The 5,000-nt window shown below is 41.3% G+C and overlaps 2 non-coding genes across 2 annotated transcripts in view; both read left to right on the forward strand.

The window, feature by feature from the left end:
* Positions 1-1,014: 1,014 nt before the first annotated feature.
* TRNAL-AAG (transfer RNA leucine (anticodon AAG)) lies at positions 1,015-1,096 on the forward strand. The gene has a single exon. It is a non-coding gene; the product is annotated as a tRNA-Leu (tRNA).
* A 3,825-nt stretch (positions 1,097-4,921) lies between these two features.
* TRNAL-AAG (transfer RNA leucine (anticodon AAG)) overlaps positions 4,922-5,000 on the forward strand; it is an 82-nt gene continuing 3 nt past the window's right edge. The window contains exon 1 of the tRNA in view: positions 4,922-5,000. This exon is cut by the window's right edge and continues 3 nt beyond it. This is a non-coding gene — a tRNA (tRNA-Leu).

The raw sequence follows: 5,000 nt of genomic DNA on the forward strand, positions 1-5,000 counted from the left end.
CTCAAGTTGCTTTCTGAACATTTTAGTGGTCAGAAGAACTTGCTTTTGAGGATGCTCAGAAATGGACTTTTTGGCCTTTTCTGAAACCGAACAAACTCTATAAGAAAAGGCTTTTGATGATATTCCCAAGATGTTATGGCACAGATTAAGCTACCCCGATGCGCTAGCTAAGTAGACATTAGGCGCACTCCACGATCTTGCACTTCAAAGCCTTCAATAGCCTAGAGACATCTGAAAAAGCAGTAGTGTGGTAATACTGTTGAACTCACTTGCGTTTGCTTCCTTTCTAACTGGAGGAATGCATTTTCAGCCTTCTGCTGCCATCATTAAATATTCAGCTCGAATGCAGCAACAATTCTTCTTTTTAAATCAAATTCTGGAAAAGGATTTCTTGCCAGGAGAAATGTTCTTTATGAAATCTCTTGGACATTTTGATCCAAAATTATCCACTTTTTCATGGTAGCATGGCAGAGCGGTCTAAGGCGCTGGATTAAGGCTCCAGTCTCTTTGGAGGCGTGGGTTCGAATCGCACTGCTGCCAGTTTTCAATTTTGAAAGCTCTCAAGTTGCTTTCTGAACATTTTAGTGGTCAGAAGAACTTGCTTTTGAGGATGCTCAGAAATGGACTTTTTGGCCTTTTCTGAAACCGAACAAACTGTATAAGAAAAGGCTTTTGATGATATTCCCAAGATGTTATGGCACAGATTAAGCTACCCCGATGCGCTAGCTAAGTAGACATTAGGCGCACTCCACGATCTTGCACTTCAAAGCCTTCAATAGCCTAGAAACATCTGAAAAAGCAGTAGTGCGGTAATACTGTTGAACTCACTTGCGTTTGCTTCCTTTCTAACTGGAGGAATGCATTTTCAGCCTTCTGCTGCCATCATTAAATATTCAGCTCGAATGCAGCAATTCTTCTTTTTAAATCAAATTCTGGAAAAGGATTTCTTGCCAGGAGAAATGTTCTTTATGAAATCTCTTGGACATTTTGATCCCAAATTATCCACTTTTTCATGGTAGCATGGCCGAGCGGTCTAAGGCGCTGGATTAAGGCTCCAGTCTCTTTGGAGGCGTGGGTTCGAATCCCACTGCTGCCAGTTTTCAATTTTGAAAGCTCTCAAGTTGCTTTCTGAACATTTTAGTGGTCAGAAGAACTTGCTTTTGAGGATGCTCAGAAATGGACTTTTTGGCCTTTTCTGAAACCGAACAAACTGTATAAGAAAAGGCTTTTGATGATATTCCCAAGATGTTATGGCACAGATTAAGCTACCCCGATGCGCTAGCTAAGTAGACATTAGGCGCACTCCACGATCTTGCACTTCAAAGCCTTCAATAGCCTAGAAACATCTGAAAAAGCAGTAGTGCGGTAATACTGTTGAACTCACTTGCGTTTGCTTCCTTTCTAACTGGAGGAATGCATTTTCAGCCTTCTGCTGCCATCATTAAATATTCAGCTCGAATGCAGCAATTCTTCTTTTTAAATCAAATTCTGGAAAAGGATTTCTTGCCAGGAGAAATGTTATTTATGAAATCTCTTGGACATTTTGATCCCAAATTATCCACTCTTTCATGGTAGCATGGCCGAGCGGTCTAAGGCGCTGGATTAAGGCTCCAGTCTCTTTGGAGGCATGGGTTCGAATACCACTGCTGCCAGTTTTCAATTTTGAAAGCTCTCAAGTTGCTTTCTGAACATTTTAGTGGTCAGAAGAACTTGCTTTTGATGATGCTCAGAAATGGACTTTTTGGCCTTTTCTGAAACCGAACAAACTCTATAAGAAAAGGCTTTTGATGATATTCCCAAGATGTTATGGCACAGATTAAGCTACCCCGATGCGCTAGCTAAGTAGACATTAGGCGCACTCCACGATCTTGCACTTCAAAGCCTTCAATAGCCTAGAAACATCTGAAAAAGCAGTAGTGCGGTAATACTGTTGAACTCACTTGCGTTTGCTTCCTTTCTAACTGGAGGAATGCATTTTCAGCCTTCTGCTGCCATCATTAAATATTCAGCTCGAATGCAGCAACAATTCTTCTTTTTAAATCAAATTCTGGAAAAGGATTTCTTGCCAGGAGAAATGTTATTTATGAAATCTCTTGGACATTTTGATCCCAAATTATCCACTCTTTCATGGTAGCATGGCCGAGCGGTCTAAGGCGCTGGATTAAGGCTCCAGTCTCTTTGGAGGCATGGGTTCGAATACCACTGCTGCCAGTTTTCAATTTTGAAAGCTCTCAAGTTGCTTTCTGAACATTTTAGTGGTCAGAAGAACTTGCTTTTGAGGATGCTCAGAAATGGACTTTTTGGCCTTTTCTGAAACCGAACAAACTCTATAAGAAAAGGCTTTTGATGATATTCCCAAGATGTTATGGCACAGATTAAGCTACCCCGATGCGCTAGCTAAGTAGACATTAGGCGCACTCCACGATCTTGCACTTCAAAGCCTTCAATAGCCTAGAAACATCTGAAAAAGCAGTAGTGTGGTAATACTGTTGAACTCACTTGCGTTTGCTTCCTTTCTAACTGGAGGAATGCATTTTCAGCCTTCTGCTGCCATCATTAAATATTCAGCTCGAATGCAGCAACAATTCTTCTTTTTAAATCAAATTCTGGAAAAGGATTTCTTGCCAGGAGAAATGTTCTTTATGAAATCTCTTGGACATTTTGATCCCAAATTATCCACTTTTTCATGGTAGCATGGCCGAGCGGTCTAAGGCGCTGGATTAAGGCTCCAGTCTCTTTGGAGGCGTGGGTTCGAATACCACTGCTGCCAGTTTTCAATTTTGAAAGCTCTCAAGTTGCTTTCTGAACATTTTAGTGGTCAGAAGAACTTGCTTTTGAGGATGCTCAGAAATGGACTTTTTGGCCTTTTCTGAAACCGAACAAACTCTATAAGAAAAGGCTTTTGATGATATTCCCAAGATGTTATGGCACAGATTAAGCTACCCCGATGCGCTAGCTAAGTAGACATTAGGCGCACTCCACGATCTTGCACTTCAAAGCCTTCAATAGCCTAGAAACATCTGAAAAAGCAGTAGTGTGGTAATACTGTTGAACTCACTTGCGTTTGCTTCCTTTCTAACTGGAGGAATGCATTTTCAGCCTTCTGCTGCCATCATTAAATATTCAGCTCGAATGCAGCAACAATTCTTCTTTTTAAATCAAATTCTGGAAAAGGATTTCTTGCCAGGAGAAATGTTCTTTATGAAATCTCTTGGACATTTTGATCCCAAATTATCCACTTTTTCATGGTAGCATGGCCGAGCGGTCTAAGGCGCTGGATTAAGGCTCCAGTCTCTTTGGAGGCGTGGGTTCGAATACCACTGCTGCCAGTTTTCAATTTTGAAAGCTCTCAAGTTGCTTTCTGAACATTTTAGTGGTCAGAAGAACTTGCTTTTGAGGATGCTCAGAAATGGACTTTTTGGCCTTTTCTGAAACCGAACAAACTCTATAAGAAAAGGCTTTTGATGATATTCCCAAGATGTTATGGCACAGATTAAGCTACCCCGATGCGCTAGCTAAGTAGACATTAGGCACACTCCACGATCTTGCACTTCAAAGCCTTCAATAGCCTAGAAACATCTGAAAAAGCAGTAGTGCGGTAATACTGTTGAACTCACTTGCGTTTGCTTCCTTTCTAACTGGAGGAATGCATTTTCAGCCTTCTGCTGCCATCATTAAATATTCAGCTCGAATGCAGCAACAATTCTTCTTTTTAAATCACATTCTGGAAAAGGATTTCTTGCCAGGAGAAATGTTATTTATGAAATCTCTTGGACATTTTGATCCCAAATTATCCACTCTTTCATGGTAGCATGGCCGAGCGGTCTAAGGCGCTGGATTAAGGCTCCAGTCTCTTTGGAGGCGTGGGTTCGAATTCCACTGCTGCCAGTTTTCAAGTTTGAAAGCTCTCAAGTTGCTTTCTGAACATTTTAGTGGTCAGAAGAACTTGCTTTTGATGATGCTCAGAAATGGACTTTTTGGCCTTTTCTGAAACCGAACAAACTCTATAAGAAAAGGCTTTTGATGATATTCCCAAGATGTTATGGCACAGATTAAGCTACCCCGATGCGCTAGCTAAGTAGACATTAGGCGCACTCCACGATCTTGCACTTCAAAGCCTTCAATAGCCTAGAAACATCTGAAAAAGCAGTAGTGCGGTAATACTGTTGAACTCACTTGCGTTTGCTTCCTTTCTAACTGGAGGAATGCATTTTCAGCCTTCTGCTGCCATCATTAAATATTCAGCTCGAATGCAGCAACAATTCTTCTTTTTAAATCAAATTCTGGAAAAGGATTTCTTGCCAGGAGAAATGTTCTTTATGAAATCTCTTGGACATTTTGATCCAAAATTATCCACTTTTTCATGGTAGCATGGCCGAGCGGTCTAATGCGCTGGATTAAGGCTCCAGTCTCTTTGGAGGCGTGGGTTCGAATCGCACTGCTGCCAGTTTTCAATTTTGAAAGCTCTCAAGTTGCTTTCTGAACATTTTAGTGGTCAGAAGAACTTGCTTTTGAGGATGCTCAGAAATGGACTTTTTGGCCTTTTCTGAAACCGAACAAACTGTATAAGAAAAGGCTTTTGATGATATTCCCAAGATGTTATGGCACAGATTAAGCTACCCCGATGCGCTAGCTAAGTAGACATTAGGCGCACTCCACGATCTTGCACTTCAAAGCCTTCAATAGCCTAGAAACATCTGAAAAAGCAGTAGTGCGGTAATACTGTTGAACTCACTTGCGTTTGCTTCCTTTCTAACTGGAGGAATGCATTTTCAGCCTTCTGCTGCCATCATTAAATATTCAGCTCGAATGCAGCAATTCTTCTTTTTAAATCAAATTCTGGAAAAGGATTTCTTGCCAGGAGAAATGTTCTTTATGAAATCTCTTGGACATTTTGATCCCAAATTATCCACTTTTTCATGGTAGCATGGCCGAGCGGTCTAAGGCGCTGGATTAAGGCTCCAGTCTCTTTGGAGGCGTGGGTTCGAATCCCACTGCTG

The sequence above is a fragment of the Eleutherodactylus coqui genome, chromosome 13 (genome assembly GCF_035609145.1).
Source record: "Eleutherodactylus coqui strain aEleCoq1 chromosome 13, aEleCoq1.hap1, whole genome shotgun sequence".
In the NCBI taxonomy this organism is placed as follows: domain Eukaryota; kingdom Metazoa; phylum Chordata; class Amphibia; order Anura; family Eleutherodactylidae; genus Eleutherodactylus; species Eleutherodactylus coqui.